At 41.2% G+C, this 11,494-nt stretch overlaps 1 long non-coding RNA gene across 1 annotated transcript in view; it reads right to left on the bottom strand.

Annotated features, from left to right (window-relative positions):
• Window positions 1-252: 252 nt before the first annotated feature.
• Window positions 253-11,494, bottom strand: part of LOC111561478 — a 29,053-nt gene continuing 17,811 nt past the window's right edge. The window contains exon 3 of the long non-coding RNA XR_002744122.2: window positions 253-1,356. This is a non-coding gene — a long non-coding RNA (uncharacterized LOC111561478). The remainder of the gene's footprint in view (window positions 1,357-11,494) is intronic.

Genomic DNA, 11,494 nt, shown 5'->3' with positions numbered 1-11,494 from the left:
TTGAGGTTCCATCACAAGTTCATCACCTCGAAGGAATAATGTGTAGGATGGATGGATGATGGATGATTGCTCACACAGATGGATGGCTGGACAGATGGGCAAATGGGTGGATGGATATACAGTGAGAGAAATAAAACACTATTAGCGCATAATACAATGAAGATTGTAAGACAACATGTAAAAAAAAACACAAAAATGTGTAATACAGATTATAGTGCTGCCAGAATTCAGGAGAGTTGATAAGTGGTGGGATTGACAGAAAAAAAATGTTTTATGTCTTTTAGTCTCACATGCTCCAAAAAACTCCCAACGCCACATCGAATACACAGATTTTTCTTCTTTCTGTTAAGGCTGCACTCACGGCTGGGGAAAATCACATGGTCTCTCTCCCCTTCCTCTCAGCAAAGTCTGCAGCTTTTATAGCTTTCTTCCAGGTCTCTAGTCCTCTTGTCTCTCACTCTCAGAAGGCTGCATCTCTTATTTCCCAGAGAAATGTGTAGAGATCAGATAAATTTCCTCTATCTCTTTGTTGTTGAATCCAGTGAATACATTTTGGTCCTTGACTTGCTTGACTTCTCTGAGGCCTCTGACCTTGCCCACGCCTTTTCTCTTATTGAAACACTCCCGTCTTGGCAACTGCGAAGTTCCTCTTGCCTGAATGCTCTCTAACCTGTGTGGCTCATCCTTCTCTAGTCCTTTCATGGGTTCTTCTTCTGTCAATTTAGCATTGCTATTTATATTATTAGCAACTGGTACAGTAATGGTGCCTAACAAAAAACCATTCCCAAACTCAGGTGCCTACAGCAACAAGCATTTATTTTCATACTTTCAAGTCTGCAGCCAAACTGCAGTTCAGTCAAACTAGGGGGGACTCTGTGTCAGCTGGACTTGACTCCAGGTTGCAAGTCAGGCTCAGGTCTATTCTGCCTGTTTTCATTCTGGGCCCAGTCTGAAGGGCCAGTGGCAACTGAGGGCATGTTTCCTCACAGAAGATCGTAAGAGGGGATGTCTGTTCATATCATGCCCACTAACATTCCATTAGCCAAAGCACATCATAGAGCTCTGCCCAATGTCAGGGTATGGGTGTAACATTCATCCACCATGAAGCTACTGCAAGGATGTGGATATGTAGTACAATTACCAGGAAGTAAGTAATTCACAATAATCGTTCAATTTTGTTTTCCAGGGTTCTTTCCTGTTTCCCTTTCCCTTCTCATCTCTTCTTGGGTTCTTACCCGTACTCATTTCATGTTAATGATCCCCTCCCTAATCTATAGCTTCAATCCAGATTTTCCTGCCAATTTCCAGATCTGTGCAACCAGTTGCCAAATCTCTGGTTGGAATTACCACCGGCATCTGAAATGCAAGATAAAAGGAAAAGTTAAGGAACTGAATTCCTTATCTTTCTATAGATAAAGCACCCAAACTGTGACTCCCACCCAATTAATATTTAGTGAGGGGTTATTATGTATCAAGCACCGCTCTAGGGACAGGAGATGGAACAATGGAGAAAGAGGAGAAGGAGGGGGAGGGGAGAGGGAAGGAGAGGAGAAGAAGAAAGCAGAGGAGGGGGAAGAGAGAACAAGGAGAATGAGGAGGAGGAAAAGGAAGGGGAGGAAGAAGGAGAAGTAGAAGTAGGAGAAGAAGGAGAAGAATGCTACCTACCCTCATGTTTCTTACATCCCACATGCTTGTTAAATAAATCCAAATTTTTAGGTGTCAGTCAGGGTTGTATCACTATGTCACTACAAATAATGTAGAAAACACATTTATTATAGGGGCTAGACCATATGTAACTGCGAGAATAGTCTCTGCAGGCTGATGGAGGAGCCTATATAGGTTGTTTTCTCCGTAACTGGGGTTGGTCTGCTAGAGCCAATTCACTCTAGGTCAGCCAGACTGGCACTAGGGAGGGAAAGCTGAATGTAGATGAGAAGAAAGACCATCAGAAACCATGAGGATGAACTGGGACCTCTGTCTGCCTCACATGTCAGCTTTAGTGCCCTAGATGACCTGCTGGTGCCCTTCCCTGTGGAGCTGCACATTCACTTGGCTCAGCACTTGGGAAAGCTGACAAAGGGGAGCTGGTGAGAGTTGAAGGAGCTACAGAACTGGGAGCTACCCTGCACCAATTAGGCGAGCCAGCAGACCTGCAGCTATGTGGGTGAGGGCCTGGCACTCACCACAGTGGCTGGTGCCCAGCACCAACCTTCAGGACTCAGGTTGGCTGTGACTTCACTTGAGCTTTCCAAACCCCGGGCAGAATGTCTCCTGTGGCCAATACTAACCAAAAATCAGGGTGCCTGGGTGGCTCAATGGGTGGCTCAGTGGTTAAGTGTCCGACTCTTGACTTCAGCTCAGGTGTGATCTCATGGTTTGCGAGTTAGAGCCTCACGTTGGTCTCTGCGCTGGCAGCACAGAGCCTGGTTGGGATTCTCTCTCTCCCTCTCTCTCTTCCCCTCCCCCACTCATGCACACACTCTCTCATAAATAAATAAATAAATAAATAAATAAATAAATAAATACTAACCAAAAACCATATAGGGAAGAGAACTCTGGGAAACATGGTTCCAGAGTAAATAAGTTGACACAGTACAAAGGCATCAGAGTTTGTTAAAATATTTATATTTTATATATATGTATGTACATAATAAATATACATATGGTACATAGATATTATATATGTATATGTATACATATACATGTGTGTGTGTGTATATATATATATACATATATATATATCTCAATATATACATATATATAGAGAGAGAGAGCTTAAATGAGACCTGAGTAGCATGTAGAATTTGTATAATCCTAGAGGTGAAAGGAATCACCAAAAAGGCAAAAATAAGTATTACAGTTTGTCATGGTAAACAGTTTAGCCTACTTTCAGAGGCTTATTTTTTAGAAAAATGTGATTAATAATATACTCACCTGCCTGGGGACCTTACAGACATTTTATAGAACCTGATCAAAAGATGCTAGTAGGTCAATATACAAATCCAAGGTGTTGAGTATTTTTCATCATTTAGAGGAAACATCATACATAGAGACAAGGGAACCTGTTCTATACATGTCCAAGGACTTCAGGCCACGTAGGAGCCATTTACTATTCCACCGAGTAATTTATTAAGGGACTAAGAAAGTAAATGCACCAACTCCACGACTAACTTACATGCAGGTAATAATTTACTCTTCTGGAAGCATCTGGCTCATCACTTTTCCTCTAGTTTTCACACATAGTCTGAAGAAGGTGTCAATCACTTGCCTATCTGGGTACAATTGACGTAATTTAAAACAGATGACACATCTCAATAATGGAAAGAAGGCTCTGCTTGGAGAACTGCTGAAGGGGACAGGAGATGCATGCAGCTGGCCGGCCCTGAGGCAGAGCCCACAGGCACAAACACTGTTAGGCAAAGGTTTCAAGCAGAAGTTGACCTACAATACCTGCAAACATCCTCTTTCTTTACCCTTTCTCCCTTTTCTCTCTCTCTCTCTCTCTCTCTCTCTCTCTCTCTCTCTCTGTCTACTCAGCATGCTCCCTGGATCTAAGGAAAGAAGCCAATAAACTAATCACACTAAGGTGTAAAACCCTGATAAGACAGCTATGGGATATTCACAAGGTCATAAGCCAAGGAAAAACAACAGAGCAATGAGATTTGAGGGGATCTTGAGCCAATAAGGGAGGATATAAACCTTCAGATTCCCTCACATTAATCCCTCTACTCGTTTAGAGCCTGTGTTATGCCCTATCACGGTGGACTCACAGATGGTAGGAATGAGGACTGTTTTTATTCAGCACCAGTGTTTCCCTACAGACTCCAGATGTAGAGGAAATCTCAGCTCACCCTTTGTGCTTGTTTCTTGTGAGCAGTTTAGGTGTTCTAACCGCTAACAGGCCAGCACTATCCCCTTCAGTATGCTGCTTTTTCTGCCGACTGAAACTCAGAAGCAGTGTGTTCCAAATACCTTTCTCAATATTTTTTTCTCTCACTACTGACATCTGTCTCCAAAACTAATTGATAGGACAGATGGATGGATAGATAGATAGATAGACAGATTGATAGATGATTGATAGATAGATAGATAGATAGATAGATACCTATCATAACGGTGAAATGTGAATTTTCAAATAAGAGAACAAAAGGAAATGAAATACAGAGAAGCCTGAAAAGATTTCCTTTCTTGAGGTTGGAAAGGCTTTCAAACCAATGCTTGAGTGTGCACACTGTATAGTACTATACTTACAGCCCTCTAGATTCCTAAACAAGCATCCTTAATGGTCTAGGCTTGAATCGTCCTGTCCTGTTGTCTGCCCTCCCCACTGTGCCAATCCTCCATATCCCCAGCCCTTAAGCAGCTCAGATCCATGTTAATGCCAAGAGAGCACTGCATGGGGGCCCCAATTTACTGGAGCCAAGGGCAAAAATAAAGCTATGAAATTGTTTGCAAGAGCTTAAAATAACTAGTCTGGCAAAGCTAAGCTACACTTTGAGAGAGACAGCAGGGCAGCAGAAGAGAGAATTGTAACCATCCCACTGCCCATAAATGACCTCCCTGCTCTGCCCAGTGGTGCACTTCCTCCCTATGAGAACATCTCCCCTAAGGCAGTGACCGTCATTCAACTTTTTATTTTTCACCCACATAGCATCTTTTTAAATGTCTACTGAATAGTAAAAGACCAGTAGCAATGAGAGAAGGGCTCTTAATGTAATTTAATATGACTTCAGAAACCACAGCCAGGAGACAAATACATCAGTGGATGTATTTTTCTTTTAGAATGCCCAAAATTTACTCATCGTGAATCCTCTGTTGTAAGCCTGTCCCAAAGGATTGCAAAACAAAAGCTAGATTCACCGGCTTCTTCCTTGCTAAACAAGACTCACCCTGTCCCTTGGGGCAGCCAGCAACCAAACATGGTTTGCACCCTGCCCCATAGGGTAAGTGACTGAGAGCAAAGGAGCCTAAAAAGAGAAGGCTGGGTGGAGTAGGTTCCAGCCCTACCTGCACCATCCAAGGCATGGAACCAAGTCACTTGGATGGAGGTCCAACAATTGAGGGCAGGTTAATCAACACCCATCTTGGCATTTCTCTGCAGTAGGCACGGAACCAACACGATGCACCATCAGGCACACAGACACTTGCCTTCTTGCCAAACCCTCAGGCAAGCTGGATCCGGTCTCCATTATCTAATTTGATTCTGGGCCCTTAGCTACAATGGTGGATGAGGTCCAAGCCCTAGTAAATCCCCATGCCCTGAATGGTTCCCAGGAACTCAGGTCAGCTCTGGCACCTCGACAGAGTCAAAGCTCAGACTATGTACCTTCCCCTCCTCCTCCACCAGCAAACAGTTTTCACACTGGGCCCTGGAGACTTCCAAACTGGAGGGAGCCAGAAATTAGATGGGATATTCTTTAACAAATATGCGTGGGAGCTGGAATTACCACCAGGCTAGGATATCTGAGATGCCAGGAGCCCTTGCGCATTCCTGAATGTGCTGACTCCCAGACTGATGACCAACATTTCAGAGTTTCATATCTCCCTCAAATGTCATATTAAAGACTAAACTTGTCCTAACTAAATCTATATTCATCTATAGCCATAAGCCATACCAGACATTTTTATTGTAACTCCGGCTGCCTGATAACCTTAGGGGGCTTAGAATCAACTTTTGGTTCATCCTGGTATCCCCAGAATCTAGCATTGAGTCTGGCACACAATGTATAAGAAACAAAACTCTACTAAAGTGAATTATTCTTGTTGGTAATACCGTACATATCACAGATCACATACTTTCTTGTGTTAAACATATTTACATATTATGTTGAATTTACTTACGTACCATATTATAAGCTTGTAGAGGATGAGAGGCATCATAGGTGACCAATGAATACATGCTTATCAAATAAATGAAGTTGGAGAAATCATGAATTTCTCAGAACTATGACATTTTTAAAAACAATTTTGGACTTATTATTTTGAAATATCTACCACCAAATTCCTTTAGCCACCATCACTAAGAATGATATGTATTGTGTTGAAGATTGTTGCAGAATGATATATCTTGGCTTTCACCACCTCTTCTCATCAATATTTTAATAAGCACAAGGGGAAAAGGAGGAACACCCCCAAAATGTCAGAGGCTTAGTTCTAGAACGAAAAGGCTTATTGCCAAACAGGGTCCAAGCTGGCAAGTCCGCTTAATCAGCTCACTGTAAAGGGGAAGGTATCCATCCTGTTGGTAGTCTCTGGGTATCAACCACTAGGTCTCTGGGCTTATTACCCAGCAGTTTGCAGCTGGGGCAACATCCCAAAGCAACTTTCTTCTCAGACACTCTACGCATTTAGCTAGTTGAACCAAATGGTTCCTATGGATACTTCTCGTATGAAGAATTGTATGATGTCTACATATTGCTTGATGAATATACTTTCAGTGCTAATAAATTCAAATTGGTGACTATTACTGGAAAACAGGAAATTTCTAAGTAAATGTGAAAATTTAATCCAAATCAGCATCCTATGTGATACAGATTTGATGCAATTTAGTAAGTGAAACAGTATTTCTCAAAGGGTCTAGAAAAATAGAACCTGGATGACATCTTAAATATACACCATTCTAATTTTACCCAAGCTAAATAATTGTATGTTATTATAATAATACACACAATTACCAGGTAATAATAGGGTTGCATTCATATACTAAGCACTTTACAAACTATAAGTACAATGGTATTTGCTGTAATGGTTACCATCAAGTTTGCAAAATGCTTGTTGCCTCCATTTTCACATGCTCACGTGCCCTAGTACAACTGAATTTTCTAAAATCCTTGCAAAAGTCACAAAGGCATAAGATAACTGAGAAAGAAAAAGGTGAAGGAGGTTTGCTGTTTGCAAAAGGATCTTGCTTTATGAAAAAAGAGCATGAATTTAGCAGTCAGACTAATCTGGATTTGAATTCTGGCTCTTATGTACAAGCCATGTGACCTTGGGCATGTGATTTAACTACTCTTTCCTAATCAGCAAGAATGATGATTAAAAAAAAAAAAACCTTCAGAAAACCGATGCAAAGATTAAGCCATAGTAATGTATGTGAAAGTACCTTGCGTCACTCTTGGAAGATAGTACATGTTCATAAATATTTAGTTTTCTTTTTTATGTAACATAGAGTGAATCCTTTGCTTAAAATTCACAGCTGACACTGGGGAGTATGAATAGCTTTGCCTCCCCTCCCCCTGCATTTTCCCCACATTCTGTGAGGTAGCCAGGTCCCATCACATTTCTACCTCCATTCTCCCCTTATTCTTCAGGTAAAATGAAATCTGGTCTCAAATAACTGAAATTCCAGTGAGCTAAATCAGGATACCTTCCTATAGACAGGGGAGGTTTTGGGCAGTGGTCTAGATTTTTAATTCACCTTGGTATCCTAAAGCAGCATCGGATAGAGAAAGTAGTCTGTGAGGTCTTTCATCTAGAATAGAATAGAATGGAATAGAATAGAATAGAATAGAATAGAATAGAATAGAATAGAATAGAATAGAATAGAATAGAATAGAATAGAATAGAATAATAAAATAAAATAAAATAAAATAAAATAAAATAAAATAAAATAAAATAAAAATTCCGAAAAAATCTGAGTTTCCCTGTCCTGGAAACAGGCTGGTAACCAGTTCAGTGGAGACTGCAAGGAAAATGCTGCGTGTTAACTTAACTGGGTAATTGTATAGAGTCCCTTCCATTCAGGGAACTCAGAGCCCTTTAATATCAAAAGTTCCACTTGTGCTGAGAATATATATGCCCTACTTTAGAAGTTCTGGAACTCTCTCCAACCACTAAAGAACAAAATGTTTAAAACTGAAAGCTCCTCATATGGTTTCCCTTTAGGTTATATTTAGTTCAATAAAGGAAAAGTAATTTACCTGGAAGATTTATTATGCATTTCCAAAAGGTGGACATTTACTCTCTCCTCATCACCAGGATTAGGCACAATTATGTCATTAACCTTCCAAACATTCCTTTTGGATGGTGGTGAATTTCCTAATAACCATTATGGTCAAGCTGAGGTCAGAGGTAAACAAAAGGTTAAGTATCACAGACTCTAGGGTCATATAACTTCAGAGGCAAAAACCATGATTAGAATCTTGGTTCTCTGGCTAATTACCTCACTGTCGTCCAGACTGGTGTGTCTCTTCTGATGCCTACAGAGACTTTTCTGATGTTCATAGGTCATGAGGAAAGCTCAGAAGGGATGGAAAAAATGATCCGGTAACCAGGGACAGAAAGAGAGGCTCTCAGCCTGCTTCATCATGGTTATTTATGGCCTGCCTATCAGGGACACAGCTTACACAGCTAGGGCTTTATAGAGAAAAATCTAGACCAGATGAGCAAATGTATTTAATGTGGTCAACCAATCTGGGACAGAGCAGCACCAGCCAGTTCAGAGACAAAACGGGGTTCTTGCAGCTGACCTTTTTCATGCTCTTTACTTAGGACATAAGCACAAAATTCCTTATTATTATCTAGTTTGCAGCTTAGATCCTAAGTTTATGAAGTTCAAAAAGTTAAAATAACAAATTTATTGAGATTCTATTGCATGCTCTACACTATTTTAGATGTTTTATATACATTTTCTTTTCTTTCTTTCTTCCTTTCTTTTTTTTTTTTTTTTTTTTTTTTTTTTGAGAGAGAGAGAGAGAGAGTGCTCAAGGGTGGGTGGGAGGCAGAGGGAAAGGGAGAGATAGAATCTTAAGCAGGCTCTACACCCAGTGTGGAGCCCAACGTGAAGCTCATGACCATGAGATCATGACCTGAGCCAAAATCAAGAGTCAGATGCTTAACCAACTGAGCTGCCCAGATGCCCCATATTTTCTTACTTAATCTTTATAAGAACCCTACAAGTTATATATTATGCTCCTTTTTTACCACTGAGAATACCAAGGCTCCAGAAGACCAAGTAATTTATCCAACTGAACCAACAGAGCTTAGACTCTATTCAGGCAAGATTTAGTAGACTCCAAAGTCTATGATCTTTCTGGTATGTTTCCATTTTCTTACAGAGAAACTCTCTGTGGGTCTCCTGGGTGGCTCAGTTGGTTGAGTGGCCTACTTTTGCTCAGGTCATAATCTCGCGGTCCATGAGCTGGAGCCCTGTGTTGGGCTCTGTGCTGGCAGCTTGGAGCCTGGAGCCTGCTTTGGATTTTGTGTCTCCCTCTCTCTCTCTGCTCTCCCTGCTTGTGCTCTATCTCTCTCTGTCTCTCAAAAATAAATAAATGTTTTAAAAAAATTTTTTTAAACAAAGAAACTCTCTGTAAGGTGAAGGCCAGATCAGACCATTCCTCTCTCTGTGAACCACTCACCAACAACTTTTGACAAGTGTTTTTAGCTGGGATCGGTTTCTTTGAAGTAAAATGAGTTCAGCCTCAGGAATCAGTTTGCCACCTCCTATGTGTGCCAAGAAAAGACTGTACGTAGATATTGACCACAATACCTGGTTAATCACAGAATCCTGTAACCCAAACTATAAGCTTCCATAAAGGGAAAATGCTAGGTTACATGGCTGCCTGAAATGGCCATAGACTCCATTGCCCCCTAGGATAGTACTATTCAATGTTATACTTGCTAGAAACATAACAAAAGCATAAAAGGTAACCTTTAAAATAAACATGACCTCTGTCACACCCTTCTCTTGTTGCTTGTTTCCCTCTAACCCTGATTTAGGACCTGTCTCTTCTCTAGAATCTAGAATGTCTAGAGCAGAGCTTCTCAACTTCAGCATTGTTGACATTTGGGGCTGGATAATATTTTGGCACAGTGAATGGGGACTGCCCTGTCCATTGTGAAATATTTAACAGCATCTCTGGCCTCTACTCATTTAGATGCCAGTAGCAACACCCTCCCCAATCATGAAAATCAAAAATGTCTCCAGATGTTGCTGAATGTCCCCTAGAGGACAAAATTACCCCTGATTAAGAATCACTGGTCTCAATTATGGACTTAGTTACCAAAAAACTCTAGGAAGCTCTAAATAGAATGTTATTGTACAGCCCTGAGATCATTTTCAGGACACAGCAATGCTTGATCATTGTAAAAGGCTGATATTCTAGACTCAAAAGAAAAGTAGATGGCATTCTCCAGGTGTTATCTGCAGTGAAGGAGAATAAAGAAGTTCCAATCTGGGGTGCCTGGGTGGCTCAGTCGGTTAAGCGGCCGACTTCGGCTCAGGTCATGATCTCACGGTCTGTGAGTTCGAGCCCCGCGTCGGGCTCTGTGCTGACAGCTCAGAGCCTGGAGCCCATTTCAGATTCTGTGTCTCCCTCTCTCTCTGCCCCTCCCCTGTTCATGCTGTGTCTCTCTCTGTCTCAAAAATAAATAAACATTAAAAAAAAAAAAAGTTCCAATCTTGGAGAATTTTTCAGGAAGCTATCATCCACTTCCTAGGTAGTGAGTGAACCAAAAAAAAAAAAAAAAAAAAAAAAAAAATGTTTTAACTCTAGTATGAAGAGTCAGTCTTCAAAATATGTGCTTGTGGAGGCACCTGGGTGGTTCAGTTGGTTGAGCGTGTGACTCTGGATTTCAGCCCCAGTTATGATCTCAAGGCTTGTGGGATTAAGCCGAGCATCAGTCTCAGCACTGACAGGGCAGAGCTTGCTTGGGATTCTCTCTCTTTCTCACTCCCTGTTCTCGCTCTCTCCCTGTCTCTCAAAATAAGTAAGTAAACTTTAAAAACAAAACGAAACCAAACAAGGGGCACCTGGGTGGCTCATTCGGTGAAGGATCCAACTCTTGGTTTCTGCTCAGGTCATGATCTCAGTTTGTGGGTTTGAGCCCTGTGTCAGGCTCCTCACTGATAGGGCGAGACTGCTTAGGATTCTCTCTCTCCCCCTCTCTGCCCCTCCCCCACTCACATGTGCACACTCTCTCTCAAAATAAATAAACTTTTAAAAACATAAAAATAAAACAAAAAATGTGTGCTTGTGTATGTACCTTTTCAATTGAATCTTCTTAAACTAGAACAAGTTATGTCAATGAGAAAAACACAATTCTCCACTTCTGCCCACAATGTTATTTACTTTTTCTTTAGTGCAAATAAGTCAGAAACCCAGATTTAAAGATATTCACGGGGCGCCTGGGTGGCTCAGCCGGTTGAGTGTCCGACTTCAGCTCAGGTCACAATCTCACGGTTCGTGAGTTTGAGCCCCGAGTCAGGCTCTGGGCTGATGGCCCAGAGCCTGGAGCCTGCTTCCGATTCTGTGTCTCTCTCTCTCTCTGCCCCTCCCCCATTCATGCTCTGTCTCTCTCTGTCTCAAAAATAAATAAACATTAAAAAAAAAAAAGATATTCAGATGGCCACCCTTCTCAATTACACTTAGTATCAATGAGTAAGAACAAATTTTCTAAAAAAAAAAAAAAAAAAACTAAGAAAAAAATGTCTATGGTCAATATGTTGTTTGAGTGTTGAAAAATTCTGCAGAGTTTTTGTCTTTATTCCTTGCCC

Source organism: Felis catus, chromosome B4 (assembly GCF_018350175.1).
Source record: "Felis catus isolate Fca126 chromosome B4, F.catus_Fca126_mat1.0, whole genome shotgun sequence".
Classification (NCBI taxonomy): Eukaryota; Metazoa; Chordata; class Mammalia; order Carnivora; family Felidae; genus Felis; species Felis catus.
Note: the sequence above shows the minus strand (reverse complement) of the source record. Positions and strands in the feature narration are given on the sequence as shown.